This window comes from Musca autumnalis, unplaced genomic scaffold, assembly GCF_047663935.1.
Source record: "Musca autumnalis isolate F117 unplaced genomic scaffold, ASM4766393v1 scaffold_4, whole genome shotgun sequence".
Lineage (NCBI taxonomy): Eukaryota > Metazoa > Arthropoda > Insecta > Diptera > Muscidae > Musca > Musca autumnalis.
Window position 1 is genome coordinate 190,371,386 of NW_027411977.1, and position 17,664 is coordinate 190,389,049.

At 33.0% G+C, this 17,664-nt stretch overlaps 1 protein-coding gene across 1 annotated transcript in view; it reads left to right on the forward strand.

Moving 5' to 3' along the window:
- LOC141402269 (uncharacterized) overlaps window positions 1-17,664 on the forward strand; it is a 167,404-nt gene that overhangs the window by 21,574 nt on the left and 128,166 nt on the right. Inside the window, exon 2 of the mRNA XM_073983174.1 lies at window positions 14,159-14,199. The gene's annotated coding sequence lies outside the window, so the exon portion shown is untranslated. The remainder of the gene's footprint in view (window positions 1-14,158; window positions 14,200-17,664) is intronic.

Sequence of the window (17,664 nt, forward strand, 5' to 3'; positions counted from 1 at the left end):
GGGGGAAGGATATTATTTTCTTCTATGAAATCATTAAGTTTATTTTTTATGATTTTTTCTAACATTTTGCCTATCGACGAAAGTAGGCTAATTGGCCGATATGATAACGGCGAATCAGGAGGTTTATGGGGCTTCCTAATAGGAATTACTTTTGCCTCTTTGAATTCATTGGGAAAATAATTAAATTTTAAACAACCATTGATAATAGTGGTTAAGAAGTGTATACCGTTTCTTGGCAAGGCTGTAAGGCATCTGTTATTTATACCGTCACATCCAGGGGACTTTTTAGTTTTTAAATTTTTGATTATGAATGAGACTTGTGAAAAGTTTACAAATATATCGTTTCCAGGTATTGCATTGGATAAACAAAGGGATTCCAAACTGCTCTGGACTTCTAACACTGTTGATGGATCACTAGTGTATGATGTTAGAGAGTTATTAGCGAAAGTATTGGCAAGAATTTCACATTTTTCGGTGTTAGTATTATAAGAGCTGTTATTATATTTCAAAGTAGGTATATTGACAACTTTTTTCCTAAGAATTTTAGTAATATTCCAGAACGGTGGCGAACCTTTTTCCAACGTAGATAACAGGGTATTCCATGAATTATTTCTAAATTTTTGGATTTCAGCTTGAATTATTACATCCAGTGACTTCATATCATGAAAATCCTGGTACTGACGGTAACGTTGCCAGATACGTCTTGATCTGTTTCTAGATTTTATTAAATTTTTTATGTATAAAGGGAGTTGTTTTCCAGTGTGTTTAACTGGTATTTGAGGAACGCTAAAAGATATGGCTCTTTTAATGGAATCTTTAAACATAGATATTAATGAGTCCACTTGTTCGGTGTTTACTATTTCGTTAATGTTAGGAGTAACTAGGCTTGAATTAATACTTCTAGAATAAGCCCTCCAGTTGGCTTTATTAAAATCATACTTTAAGAATTGTTGACATATAACACTATGATCTACCGTTATCTTAACAGGTAAATGATCTGAATTTAGATTATTCAGCGAGGTTGCTTGAGATAAAAATTCTGGAATGTTGGATAGGAAGAAGTCAAGGGTTGATCCTTGCCTATTTCTATTAGATGGTATGTACGTGTGGTCACTTGGATAGATAATATTGGTATTGTATGTTGTTATTTTTTCACGAAGCACATTACCCCAAGCATTAGCTCTTAGGCATCCCCAATCTTGGTGGCGGCAATTGAAATCTCCACCTAAAATATATTTATCGCCTCTTGTTAGCTTAAAGAGGTCATTTGCAAAAAGAAATTTCCTGTTAGTATCAGATCTCACTGCTCCCCCCGGAAAATAACAGGCATAAATATCTATGGGTGTAGAACTGGTAATAATTTGGATACCCACATTTTCAATTATATGTGTGTTGACTATAGGTAGCAAACTATGTCTCACCGACTTTTTGACAATGACAGCTACTCCTCCGCCCCTAATAGTATCCCTATCATAGCGGTAAATACGAAATGCACTGTGCCTTATAGAAATGTTTGGTTTTAACCAGGTTTCAGACACTAAACATACATGAATGTCATTGCTTAAAAGAAAATTAAAAAGTTCGATATTTTTATTGCGAATGCCTCTAGCATTCCAAGTAATAATATTGATTTTATCCATTAAGAGAGAAATTTGCAAGCCAAATTGGTAATAACCACGAATTGGTCTGCCTTAGTTTTACAGTTTTTAAGATTAGTTATGAGATCTAGAGTTAGATTTCTAATTTCTTCCATTGAAAATAAATCATTGTTAGATACATTGTTGTTATCATATGAAGTGATGTTGATGTTGTTGACTCCAGTTTGCCAAGCGGGACCTGAAATAGGTTGCGGTTGTTGGAGTTTGTTTGGAAAATTACTATGGTTCATATTGAAATTGTTACTGGCAATAGGTTGTCTTCGAGAAGTACGTTGAATTCGTTGACGAATCTCTAGATATGACTGCCTATTTGGGCATTTGACTGAAACAGATTGGTGACCGCCACCGCAATTTGCACATTTTATTACATTGTCCTTGCAATCAGACGTTTTATGGGCACCTGCACAGTTTGCACAAAATGTTTTGACGTTGCATCGGCTAGCTCCATGGCCAAACATTTGGCAATTGTAACATTGCGTTATTTGAGTTTTGTTTGAACTCTGATAATCCCATGTGACTTTGTTACGTTCAATATCAGAGTAATACTGCCTTAGCTGCTTCATTGTTATGGTTTTGCGTTGAAAATATACAACAAATATAATAAATTCTGGCAAACGAACTGCTTTCTTTACCACCAATTTTACATCAAGGCACTTCAGACCCATATCTATCAATTTTTTCTTTACAATTTGAGGATCTTGTTTGTCGAGTCCAAAAAGCAGAGCTTTGTATGGTTTCTCATCCTTTGTAGCGTATGTAAAATACTCGTACTTGCTTTCCAAGCATTTACAAATCTTTTCAAAATCAGCCTTCAATTGACAGAATAACTTTACTCCGATAGAAATTTTTCGTACCGAATAATTTTCAACATTGACAGATTTACAAATCTCATGAACTTCCACAGTTGTAACCTTTAAGATAGTAATAGGAGAAACCTGGATTTTTGCAGGCTTTTTTTCAATGATAACTTCATCATCAACATCTTCGTTATCCACTGTTTGTAGTGGAGCATAATAATTATTTGATGTCATCATAAATGATGCTGAATAAGGCCTATTTTTCTTGTTCATATTTAAAACGCACTGTGCGTTTTGATCATCGTGGCCATGTGCACGTTTTATTTTGTTTGTTTTGATCACTTAATTCGTAGTATAATTGTTGTTGTAAGTAATAATTACACAAATCAACGTTATGCGTAGAAACACGTCTGTTACTGACGAGAGCAAGAGAGTGACTGACTTCATTAAATTCTGTCACAATTTTTGATGTGATAATGTTTTATCCCAATGTCCGTCCGTCCGCCCCACTTCTGTCTACTCATAATTTGTAATCACACTACAAATCGCAAATTTTATCGGATGTTGGAGATGGGGCTTCCAGAGAGGAAGAAGTCTATAAATTTTTGGGCATATAATAATCCTTCAATTAAAGTATAAAAATATCTCGTTAACAATTACGCAAAGAAGGTTGGCGAAGGTGGTCAGTCACAAATCCGAGATGTTGCAATTGTCGTTTAACCATCCCTATTTTTCAAATTTTTATAAACTCAGCATTTAGGCTAAAGATAATTATACACTTTCAAACGACCTACAGTATGTTTGGACGAAATCCGTTTCTGATAATTTGGAATTGATTTTGCTATGTACGTCCGTCTGTCTGGCTTGCTGGATGGAGCGCATAATAACTTCCGAACGGATCAACCAATTCAATCCAAAATTTGGTCATCGTAGTATTTTGTACAAACTTAGATAAGGTGTGAAGATAGGCTACATCGGTCCACTGCCTTGAATACATCGCCTACAAAAGTTCAAAATTGTTCACAAAAATGGTGCGCATGATAACTCTCGAAGGGAGTAACCGATTTGGTCCATACTTTGCACATCGTACCCGACATAGATCGCACGATAACTCCTGAACCGATCAACCGATTCGGTCCAACTATTTGGCCCTCGTAATATCTTGTCCAAACATAGATATGGTTCGAAGATGGGTCAGATCTAGACAGCGGAATTTTATGCAACCCCTATTTATGGTACGATTCATGTCAAATTTTGGGACTGGGCATATTTCTAGCTTCAGATTAAATTGCAATCGAAACATATGATATATGCAAAATTATGCAACAAATATTTCATTAAAAGGTACGAAACTGTTTATGTGTACAATTTTTCTGTTTAGAATTCTCTTCGGACAATTCAATAAAATAGAGAAATGTATAACCACAGCCATACCGGTAAATTTCAGGTCAAAAGTTTTATACCCCCACAGAAGACTAAATACAAAATTTCAGTCATTTCGGTGGAATATTGAGGCCACCACCTTAAAAATACCGAATATTGGGAGTTACCGTTCTATGGGGGCTTAATGAAGACGGGGACCTAACCGACAAGTTTCTGGTGGAAAGTTTTGTACCCCCAGCGAAGACTAAAAACCAAATTGCAATCATTTCGGCATATTGAGGCCACAACCTTCAAAATGCCGAATATTGGGAGGTACCGTTTTATGTGGGCTATCGGAAGACGTGGACCTATAACGACAAATTTCAGGTCGAAAGTTTCCCAACGAAGACTAAATACAAAATTTCAGTCATTTCGGTGAAATATTGAGGCCACAACCTTCAAAATACCGAATATTGGGAGGTACCGTTCTATGGGGCCTTTATGAAGACGTGGACCGATACCGACAAGTTTCTGGTGAAAGTTTTGCGAAGACATAATACAAAATTTCAGCTATTTTAGTATTAAATTGAGGCCACAAGACTTAACACCAAATTTCAGCCGTTTCGGTGGGATCTTCAGAAAACAAATCCTTGCATATGGTTTTGCATATGTTTATTTTATGCAAATATGTAAAAATATGTCAAAATATGCAAAAATTTCTGGGCCTAATTCGTTTTATTTTGTAATAAAACGAGTTTCTGTCTAATCAGTTTTTCTCTACGACCATCCTAACCATATATGAATTTGCATAGGATTCCGCTGTCTAGTCATATCGGTCTACTCTCATTGGTACCTCTCCCACAAAAGTACAAATTGTTCGCAGAATTAGTGCGGAGAGTTACGATGGTCCATACTTTGCATATTGTAACATTTGCACGATACATAGATTAGATTTGAATATAGACTACATCGGTTTTTTGATTTTTTTGCAACAACTTGTATTCGCTGTCCTTGGACGTATTCAAAGAGAAGAAACCCGTTAATAAAAGTAGACCGTCTGAGCTTTAGACCAAATTTTGGAACCAAAATGTTCAAAAATTGTATGAAAAAATTTAATTTCCTGTGTCCGTTCCTGTTAGGAACTCTCTCTTTCTCTCTCTCTCTCTCTCTCTCTCTCTCATGGAGATTTCTCCTAATGTGCCTGGGTGGTGATGAGTCGGTAAAATCTTTGCCTCCGCATGAGTATGGCCCAACGGTATCATGAGTTGGCACCCTGTTGCAGTCCTCAGGGCGGCATTCCGGCAGGTTTACATATTCTTTCACTGCGTAGCCCTAATTTGCTTATGGGCGCAGCTTAACTAACCACAGAAAACCTTTATAAAAGGTGAACAAGGTGTCTTTGTCAGTAACCCAAGTCCCGCCAGCCAGCAACTTGAGAACCTTGTTCCTACTTTTGATCTTGTTACAAATAGCTGTGGTCTGGGCGGATGTGTTATACTGCATGCTTGTTACACCCAAGAACTTGGTGTAGTTAGTTGTCTCAATCAGGACACCTTCGACCAATATTTTTAGGGGGAGCCTCATTTCAGCTACTCAGGTGGTGAAGAATGTAGCAGTGGATTTACCGACGGATATTTTCATATTCCCCCGATGGTAGTAGTCGGCTATGTAGACATTTAACCCATTATGTGGAATCATCCGCATGCAGTAAGATTTGTATGCCGTTTGGAGGGAGTGGGATTTTACAAAGCTAGATGTAGAATAGTTCCGGAGATAACACTCTCGCCATCGGAGACTGAATTCCACAAACGACTGGCAACCACAAATATAGTTGATCATCCAAGGTTTGAGTTCTGATCTGTTAGAAAGCACTGGAAAATATTTCGTATCTTTACAAATTAAATACTTACCAAAGAGCAACATCAACTCTAAACACAAGTGCTTCACAAGCTGTCAAAGAGCTCTGATTGAACTTCAACCCTCAACCTGGGACTTTCAAATCGAAAGGTCGCAGTCACTAGGATAAAGGCCTTCAATGGATCGATGATAACATACATTCGTAGCCAAACATTGTTTAAAGCATATAAGTCGTGGAGCTATATGTTCAGTAGTTTTGTACATGGAAATGCCTTGGGTGCCTAAAAACTACAATCTATGGACTCAGGGTCTTAGTCCTTGTTCACTGCAATATCACAGAAAATTAAGTCCCAAATGGCAAGCTTAAGTTTAAAGATGAGCACCTACTAGTATTGTGGCGACTTCACGCGAACACTGTTGGTCCATTGTGTTCATCCTGGATAGGATTAAAGTTCGTGATGAGAATATTCCATGGTTACTACTTGTTCAATTGAGGATGAAGATGAAGAGGTTGCAGCAATATCGCTGCGTTGTTGATCGATGGTTTGTACTGGAATATATCAAGACAGAAGAATTAAGTGGAGTAGTTAAATGTTTTGCCAACCCAAGAAGGCGAGATTGTCTCTCTCGATCTACCCAGTAGTCGATGTCTTCTTCAGCAAAGTAGATGTCTGACCATCTCTATCTATTCTGCATATTCACATAATCTACAGTAGTCGACGCCATTGGTATCGCTTCTTGACGTTAGAAATCTAAACCTTTAATCACCCGTGATAAATGTCACAGAGATTTTCCTCCCTAACTTATCGAGCGAGAGATGGGAAGTCGTTCTACGTTGAGAGATCACAGGCCCAATTATTTTGAATGTTATGTGTCCACTTGAGATGAGTAAAACAAATACAGATCCTATAAGTTGCCTAATTTAAGACTACTCATCGTTTCTAATCTCTCTTATTGTATCTAATCGTCGTCTAATCGTCACCCCCATACAGACTTACGATAAAAATTTTAATTTGAATTTGTGCTGCTCTGAAATTTAGCCGCGAATTGGTAAATATACCGGAACGCAGCCAACGCCAAGACACTCTTTCGGCTTCGGTGTCTGCCACCATAACCGGTGGATTCTGAAACATAGCTCTATGAGAACTTTCTAACTAATAATTACAGCATTTTTAAGACAATTTTGGAAATATATTTATACACTAAACTTCCCCACAGCCTATTCAAGGCTTTATTTAATATTCTCACAACAAACTTTGCCAACAATTTTTTATGGTATTCTGAATCTGTTTTGATTTCAGTTTCAATTCGTTTTTTTATCCTTGCCTTTGAATTTCATTTCACGACTTCTGTAATTATGGGGAGGCTTTGATTTAAGCTTAACAAAATGCAGTTCAACAACAACCACAGAAAAAAAGCAACTCCATAGTAGTTGTTATTGTTTGTTGGCGAAAAAAAAGTGGCCTGCAACATAATTGAAAGAGATCGGCTATATTTATAGGAAATAAAAATCTCCACATGAGTTGTTATTTGTTTGTTATTGTACATTCTTCTTTTTACGTTACCACAAGATGATGAAGATGATGATCACATATAAACCAGCAAGTAAAGCAAGTTTAAGAGCAGTTCCCCCTTTGCGATGATTTTAATTTTTGCGTTGTTCTCTGTGGCTGAAAGCATGAATCGTAACGTACGTATAAAAAATATGCTTGAACTTCAAAGTATAACACTGAAATTATGATATTTATTGACGATGGATGGTATGGTATAGATGGATGGATGGATGAATGGATGGGGTATGGTTCACAGAAGCATCTGTCTGGTTGCTGGCCATTCTTCGTTCATTGAACGTATGTTTGCGTATTGATGGTGAAGGTTGTGGTCTGTATTATATTGCCAGCCATGTGTTGAGAACAATGTACATTCAAAGGGGGTAAAGTTGCAACAAAGAGTATAAAGTTTTTTGCTTTCTTACAAGGACCCCATCATTAAATACGGATCATCATAATAACAAGATCATCATCATGATGATGATTATGGTTTCTCTTTTTACGATGGCCACTTGGCTGCCTTAAAGAAAATTGCCGATGTTAGTTAAAGTCATTATTATTGTTGTTTCTTTTTCTTGTTCTTTTTTATTTTGAAAGCATGTTGTTGTTATATTAAATTACAAGAGTACCGTACATACAAAATACTAGCTAACTCTTATTGTTGGCCATACCATATCATACAATCCGAATAACATATGGTTGCTGCAAGGATGGTCTTTATTCAGTTGTTGTTGTTTGGGAAGCCATTAAAACGTTACAACAATCCGAACATTAACCGTTTCAACTTTAAAATCTTCATGATCATCACCTCGAGACAGCAGCTGTTGGATTTGTTTGACTTTACACTCAACTTGTGAAAAGAGTACATTTAATTTGTAATACAAAATTTAACGCCGATTAACTTGTAGATAACTAAGTGGAGGATGGAAAGTAAAGATATAAATAAAAACCTGGGGCATAATTACAACATTCGATTCGATCGAGTATTTGCTCGTGAATGAAAAAATCGAACTATTTAAACCTATGTGTTCTTCAAAGAACATTAAGAAGGTAGATAGGGAAAACTGTGTTTATTTTAAAGCAAAAACTAAAAAAACGAAATTATTAATGAAAAAAATGTAAATATTTGTTTAATTCGTTGAACAATATGTTGGGTAATTATTTATGTAAAACTTTTTTTCCTCTTCCTCTATATTGCCAAAGGATGGACTTGGATTTTTAAAGAATATTTGTCCATTAAACGTGGATTTCTTAATAATATTGTTCAATCATCGTGGAAATTTTTAAATAATATTTTTGCAGTAAACGTGAATATTTAATAGTTTTCTAATAAACTTTGACATTTTAATAAACATTTTCCAATATAAGTGGATTTTTAAGGAATATTTAAATTACCGTGTGTTTCTTTTTAAATATCTTTCCAATAATCGTGGATTAAAAAAAACATTTTCCAATAATTTTAATTTTTTAAGAAATTTAATTTTTTATAAACATTTTTCCAATAAACGTGCATTTAAAAAAAATATTTTTTCCAATAAACGTGCTTTTAACAAAAATAATAAAAATATCCAATAACCGAGGGTTTAAAAAAAATATTTTAATAAACGTGGATCTTTTAAAAATATTTTTCCAATAATCGCGGATTTTTTTAAAAATATTTTTCCAATAAACATGGATTTTTTAAAAAATGCTTTTCCAATAACTTGGGTCTTTTAAAAATATAAAAAACGTGGATCTTTTAAAAATATTTTTCCAATAATCGTGGATTTTTTAAGATTCTTTTTCCAATAAATGTCGATTTTTTAAAAAATATTTTTCCTATAAACGTGGATTTTTTAAAAAATATTTTTCCAATAAACATTTTTTTTTTTAATATTTTTCCAAAAAAATTTGATTTTTAAAAGAATATTTTTTAATAAACGTTGATTTTTTAAAGAATATTTTTCGTATATACGTTAATTTTTTAAAAAATATTTGTTGATTTTTTTCATTAAACGTTGACTTTTTAAAGAATTTTCTTCCAATAAACAAGAATTTTTTAAAAAATATTTTTCCAATAATCGTGGATTTTTTAAAATTCTTTTTCCAATAAATGTCGATTTTTTAAAAAATATTTTTCCAATAAACGTGGATTTTTTAAAAAATATTTTTCCAATAAACATGGATTTTTTAAAAATATATTTCCAAAAAAATTTGATTTTTTAAAAAAATATTTTTTTAATAAACGTTGATTTTTTAAAGAATATTTTTCCTATATACGTTAATTTTTAAAAAATATTTGTTGATTTTTTTCATTAAACTTTTTAAAGCATTTTCTTCCAATAAGCAAAAATTTTTTAAAAAATATTTTTCCAAAAATCGTGAATTTTTTTAAAAATATTTGTCCAATACTCGTGGATATTTTAAAAAATATTTGTCCAATAATCGTGGATTTAGTAAAGAAGATTTTTCCAAAAATCGAGGATTTTTAAAGAACATTTTTACAATAATCGGGGATATAAAAAAATTCCAGTAATCGTGGATTTTTTAAAAAATGTTTTCCATAATCGTGGATTTAAAAAAAACATTTGTCCAATAATCGTGGATTTTTAAAAAAATATTTGTCCAATAATCGTGAATTTTTTTAAAGAATATTTGTCCTATAATTTTGGATTTTTTAAAAAATATTTACCCAATAACTGTGGATTTTTTTAAATATATTTGTACAATAATCGTGGATTTTTTAAAAAAATATTTGCCCAATAATCATGGATTTTTAAAAAAATACTTGTTCAATAATCGTGGCTTTTTTAAAAATATATTTGTCCAATACTCGTGGCTTTTTTAAAAAATATTTGTCCAATACTCGTGGATTATTTAAAAAATATTTGTCTAATAATCGTGTATTTTTTAAAAAATATTTGTCTAATAATCGTAAATTTTTTTAAAAAATATTTGTCTAGTAATCGTGGGTTTTTTAAAAAATATTTATCCAATAATCGTGAATTTTCTAAAAAAATTTTTGTCCAATAATCGTGGATTTTTTTAAAAAATATTTGTTCAATAATTGTGGATTTTTTAAAAAATAGGTTTGTCCAATAATCGTGGATTTTTTAAAAAAAATATTTGTCCAATAATCATGGATTTTTTTAAAAAATATTTGCCCAATAATTGTGGATTTTTTAAAAATAGGTTCGTCCAATAATCATGAATTTTTTAAAAAAATACTTGACCAATAATCGTGGATCTATAAAAAAATATTTATCCAATAATCTTGGATTTTTTAAAAACATTTTTTGTCCAATAATCAAGGATATTTTAAAAAACATTTGTCCAATAATCAAGTTTTTTTTTAAAAAAAATTTTTGTCCTATAATCAAGGATTTTTTAAAAAACATTTGTCCAATAATCAAGGATTTAAAAAAAAAAACATTTGTCCAATAAAAGTGGATTTTTTAAAAAATATTTTTCCAATAAACGTTGATTTAAAAAAATATTTTCCAATAAACGAGGATTCTTAAAAATATTTTTCCAATAAACGTGGAATTTAAAAAAAAAATTTTCCAATGAACGTGGATTTTTTGATAAATATTTATCCAATAAACGTGGATTTTAAAAAAAATGTTTTTCCAATAATCGCGGATTTTTAAAAAGTATTTTTTTCAATAATCGTTAATTTTTTTAAAATTTTTTTCTTTCCAATAATCGTTAATTTTTTTAAATTTTTTTTTCCAATATACTTTGAGTTTTTAAAAAATGTTTTCCAATAAACGTCAATTTTTAAAAAATATTTTTTCAATAAACGTGGGTTAAAAAAAAATGATTTTCCAATTAGCGTCGATTTTTTAAAAAATATTTTTCTAATAAATGTGGAGTTTTTAAAAAATGTTTTTTTAATAAAAGTGGATTTTTAAAAAAAGTCAATTTTATAAAAAATATTTTTCCAATAAACGTGGATTTTATAAAAAATATTTTTCCAATAATCGCGGATTTTTTAAAAAATATTTTTAAAATAATCGCGGATTTTTTTTAATGTGTTCCTAATAACCGCTTATTTTTTAAAAGATTTTTACAATAATCTTAGATTTTTTTAAAATAATTTTCTTACAACCGTTGATTTTTTAAAAGAATTTCCAATAATCGCGGATTTTTTTAAATTATCTTCTAATAACCGTTGATTGTTTTTAAATTTCTGTCCAATAATCGTGGATTTTTTTAAAAAAGATTTTTTCAATAAATATTTTTAAAATATTTTTCTGTTAATCGCTGATTTTTTGAAAGCTTTTTCCAATAATAGTGGATTTTGTTTAAATAATTTTCTAATAGCCGCTTATTTTTTTAAAAGGTTTTTGCAATAATCTTGGATTTTTTTAAATAACTTTCTTATAACCATTGATTTCTTAAAAGATTTTTCCAATAATCTCGGATTTTTTAAAATAATCTTCTAATAACCGTTGATTTTTTTTAATAATCCAATAATCGTGGATTAAGTCCAATAATCTTGGATTATAAAAAAAAACATTTGTCCAATCGCGGATTTTTTAAGTAATATTTTTCCAATAATCGCGGATTTTTAAAGATATTTTTCGGATTTTTTAAAAATCATTTGCCAATAATCGCAGATTTCTTAAAAAATATTTTTCCAATGATCGCGGACTTTTAAAAAATATTTTTTCAATCTTTGTGTTTATTTCAGCTCGAGTCCATATTTCGTTGTATTCAAAAATTTGAATAACAACAAAATGTTTTACAGTGGATATGAAATTGATTAGTTGCGGGCGGAGATAGGGAAGACTATAGTTTCAGTTGTCACCAAACAACTTCACCAGTTCCCTTTTTCGCCGTCGACTCTGCATCGATAATTTTTTCCAATATTTTTCCAAAATATGTCTCTAGTCCAGGGGTAGTACACGAACCGTCCCTTCGCATAATGCTACCAATGGAATTTTGATCTGTAGATAGTATTTTGCGGAGCTCAGTCGCTTCATTTACTCCCTCTAAAGACTCATTAAAACTGATACAATTCATCCGCTTAGCTTTCTTGATTCACTCTTAAACTGAAACTCTTGAAAATAACCTTTTAGGCACCCGAATTTGGTAAATTTCTAAAGATATCTTAAATTTAAAAATTTATCACGTCTTCAATTTAAATTATAAATTCCGCATTTCTTCTCACCTCCCAAGATTTTTACACCATTTTCTTCTCTCAAATGTCCCAACTTATTTTACAATTGAAAGAAAACATGAAACAGTTCATAAATGGCGTACGCGTACTTAATCATAATAAAAAATTCAACTGTTTTACATTAAATCAAGAAGAAAAAAGGTAACTCTGTACGCACATTACTTCGCAAACTGCCTGCTTGCCTGTGAGATTGGCGCAGCATCTTTTTCCTTTTGCCGTTGCAAAAATCACACGTGATGATGATGATAGATTGATTACAGACAATGCGTCACACACGATTAAACTCACTACTCACACGGGAGCATGATGGAAATACCAAAGCAGGCATTTCAAGTAAACGAACGAACATCCACTCTACTCTACAATCTGTCTGCCAGTCAAACCTCTTGGCACGCAGCAGACAGAAGAATGAACATTTGGGCCTACGTACATACATACATATGGATTCCCTGCACAATATCTTTAACGGCAAGTTGTGCGGCAAGGGATTTTTGTGTTATTCTCCTCGCCACATAGAGTTGAGAAGAAGAATAGTGTGAGTCTGATTGAGTTTTGAGACAGACGGTGGGGGTTTGAAATAAACTTGAGCTACTACTTGAGGTTTTACTTTAAGTGTCAATCTATCGAAAGCGATTGTTTGTTGTTTGTGGGTTGTCATTCTCCGGTAAACGAAGGAAACAGCTATGATTGGAGTTTAAAGTGGAAATTAATAGGTGCAGATGTATAAAGGTTTTACATTTGAAATTTGTAAAAAAAAAATATTGAATAAAATTCATATAGAGGTGTTAAAGTTGAATTTATGAGGTCTCTCCATGATAAGATTTGAATTTGTAAGTGTGATTGAACTCCTCAACGTAATTTGGACTTGCATATCCTGAATATTTGCATGCATTTTCTAAGAACATCCTCGAATGGACTAAAGATCTGGGTACATAACCTGATTCGCCTGCTTGTCTTGTTTGCTTCTGATAAAAGAATAAAGAAGGCCGAAGCAATTTCGAACTAAGTTGCCCTTTTATTCTTTATTTTTTTAATTTTATTATGTCAGGAACGAAGCAGGCAAGCAAGGTAAAGCAGGTGAGGCAGCTTATGTACCCGAGCCTTAAGAAAGTTTTTCTCTCCTGAATATTAGGCAATCGGTGTCGTATTATGTGTAGTGTTGTAAATTCTAGCTTATTTGAAAGATAGCTGAATGCAGTTCAACTCTTTTGACTGAACTAATTCATAGTTCAGTATCCAGTTCAATTATTGGGATCAGAAAAATTCCCCGACTCGTTCGAATAGGTAAAACACATGCAGGCGCACACCAAAAAGTAACAAACAGTTATTTGTTAAGCTACTCCAGAACAAACAAATATAACATATGGATATTATTGTTATTCAATTCGTTCGTTCTCTAATCGGATCTTCGGTTCGGTTCTTTCGGGAAATTAATTTAATTTATTTAAATATAGTGAACTATATCGACTTGTCTAATTCGTTCGCTCTTTTCAGTGAACCGATCGATTGAACTAGTTCGTTCGTAAAAAAAATTGAGAAATCGTTCTCCCACAGGTTTAGTTCACAACTCATCTATGTCATTTCCCTTTTTCAATGAATCGTTCAATTGTGCTAGTTTGTTCGCTAGTTTCTCCCTCTCTCTTCTTGAACTATGATAAGAAATAGGGAATTCCGTATATCTCTGCAATTTTTAAAAATTTTAATTCTACTCAATTTTTTATGTTATTTTCAATCCGTTTTATTAAATTGTTATTTCCCTTTATTTTACAGCTCCTTTACTGCCAAATTATAATTTCCACTGCTTCATAGAGGTAAGTCCACGTCGAAAAGTACATATTCCACATCCCTCTTAAAGAAATATTTTTTATTTCTTAAAAATATTTCAATAATTTCCGTTGCTAATTACATTGCTATGTGCTAAATTCTTTTGTTCTTCGGTTAATTTTTTTCATCACAAAAATATTCTAAAGGATTTCATTGCTCCTCTTTTTTGGGTTTGCAGATTATTGCTCATTGCAATGTTGAGAAAATTTCCAGCGGTCTTTTTTTGTTTCAAAGTAAAAAAAACTCAACTTCGAAGACCGAGACCAATTCAAAGTCATGATCACTTAAAACTGAAGAGTTGAATTGAAATAACTCATATTTTGTGTGCGCCACATGGAGCTGGCAATAAATTGTTTTTAGTTGATTTCGCTGACTATGGCCATTGTACCATTGCAAGTCTTCCTCTCAATGCCAAGACATCATCTTAAGTATAGTAAAGGCGGATGTTAGTTTTGTTTCTTGATTTGTGAAGTTGTGGCTTATTTCAAGTATTACTTGACTCGTACTGTTGCATTACTTGAGATTATTGGCGACGAGATTTGCTTTTTTTAAATTTTGACGGGATGATACTCTATATTATAAAGCAGATTTGCTAAGTCAATGGATGGAATGCACTGCAAAAAAAAATAATAATTCAAAATATTGTTACGGAATTAGGTTTAACTTAATCCCGTGTAGACTTTGTTTTATTCCCCGATACGATTTGTACCAAATAAAACAAGGGTTCGTTTAGATTACGATTCTATAATGCTTTATTGGCGTTATACACTTTTTCATGCAATATTTTACTTCGTTACTAAGCACACAGCTTAACTCTGCCTAGCACACAGCTTTATTCAGGTTACTTAGATTGTTCTGGCGGTTTTAATTCAATGAATGACAACATAAGTTACCCACCTGCAACTTTACCGTATTTGTACTCGCTTGTGATGCATAGACTAGCCTCCTCAATCTCGGAGGTTCTCCAATGTTCAGGCAAAATGTTATTCGATTCGCAAAGACACATATAAACGCACATACAAATGAATGTACATAAACAACAAATGAACCGACAGTAGAAGGTGTTATAATGAATGATGTCACAATATAGAGGCATAATTTAATAATTATAATAAATATGAGAGAGGGAGAGAGAGTACAACAGAAATAATAGTAAAATGAACATGGAAAATAGTGAATTGAATAGTAAATGAATAGTAAATTGTATATAGTAGTTGTTGTTGAAAATTTGGTGTTAATAAAGAAACTGTTTAATAAAAATTTACGCCACAATTTAAAATTTCCAAAGTAATGGAAATTCATGTAAAATAACTTAAATACATCAGTTACTTTCGTCACAATATGTTAGGTTAGGTTGCAGAATTCGCAATTGCCATTATTAAATAGAGAGAGAGAGAGAAAATAGAGGGCAAGGAAAACGGGAAAGGAGAACAAATTAATCGAACTACACTAGACCACAGAAGACTCGCCCACAGTCATGTAGTTCATAGAGAAAAAAATAAAGATGCTCAAGCAGAGGAGGGCTCGATCGTTTCAGTATCTGCCTTAATTCTCTCAATGTAGTTGTCTTCCCAGTTGCTTGTCATAGATTTTAGGGAGCAGTTATCAGAAATAAGCCTACAACACGATTTAAGAACAGATCTGAAATTTTCAACTATATATATATATGTGCTATATGTGCACTGATCGCTCTGTGATCACTCTACCTGAAAAATCTGTTATGTATGCCTGAATAACGTCATCGTCCCAATAGGAAAAAAGGCTGGGCTATCCGCGTTTGACCCATTTATCTCTACTACATGTGCACATAATCTACAGAGGTCGACGCAACTGTCATTACATCGTGAAGTTAGAAATCAAAACCTACAGTGATCAGTAATAAGTTCCGCAGCGAGAGAAAGGAAGTGGGAAATCGCGGTCCAGATTGTCTAGGATATAATACATCCTGGTTCCATAAGTTATGTGCGGTGCGCCTTCTCAAGGCAGATCTTACAAAGTTTGCCGATGTAGTGGAACATCGGTGACTTAATGATTCATTAATTGGTAAATCGAGTAAATCTTTTTCATTTGCTAATTCGTTTCCCATTATATTACATGTTCAGAAAAGTTTAACGATATTGGAGAAGTTTTTCTTTCAACTTTCTCAAGAATAGCTCGCAAGTTTATTATCTATGGTCAGGGTCGACCTCTGTCCACCACAAATTAATACAAACCACAAATAAAACTTCGACTGACGTAGGTGTGGATGCCTTGGCACCCCAATTCTTAAATCCTACAACTGCAACAACCTCACCCTCCATGACTATTAAAAATATATGGCAAATATAGCGATTACCTTTCCACTGTTCCAGCAACTCAAGCTCTTATGTGACCATAAAAACGGACTGAAGTTATGGACGGGACGCCATTCGTGAAGTGGACGACATAAATGGCAGTTTAAACAGACAGAGCGGTGCTACTTAATCTTATTGAGGAGAAAGTTCCCCAAAGTTTCAGGGAAGATAGTATTCCGGACGACTTTTGGGAGAACATTAGAGTTGGATAGTACCGGAACAAAATCAAAAAACCATATTTTTTATGTATCACCTCCGAGGATCAGACCTATGGGAACACGTGAAAACACAAAAAGGTGTAAATTAAAATATTCTATTAATTATATCAGTCTGAAAAGTATTTAGAAGGATAGAAAAACGAACATTATATCGGTACTAGATTTGCCCAACTCTAGATAATACATGATTGCTAGAAATGGATAAAACTATGGTCCCGGCAGTGATCCATGTCCCTACCTCCAGTTTTCATACTGCACTCCAATCCGTTGGAAAAGATTCTGGGCCGATCTATTTCAAATAGCCACTACTTCATAGGCAGGTAGCACTGGAGGGGGAAATGAGAAAGAGAGAATGATCAATCACGGACGGGTGATTTGCCGCTACTTCTGACCTCCAAAAATACCAAAGCTAGAGAAGCAATGGGCAAAAAATCTTACCGAAGTCGGTTCATTAAAAAGACTCCGAACACCATCAGTGAAAATAAATATCAGCTAATAGAAACTGACCTCGAGTTTGTGATGAAGTTCTAGAGGATAGGTTTAAGGATGCGCGACCATAATTCATCATAGCCGATTCACTCGGTGACCATATGTCCATTATGTTCATCCTGAAATTAGAAAGAAATAAAGGGATTAATACGAAGGGTTCGTAGTAGACGAAGAAGGAGATGATAGTGTGTGGTAGATAGTGTGAAAAATACAGATTGAAACAAAAGAAAATTTTTAAGTTTTTAAAAAACACCCAATAAAAACGATACTCTCAATTTTGTGTGGGTATAGCACTGTTTTCCCAAAGCCATTTGCACGACTTTGAGAAAAGTTCTAGAGGAACTATGTTCACCTAGCATAGTGAAATTCGCACTTCAAGAACAGGTGTGTTCGATTAGTGGATTTCCGCAGT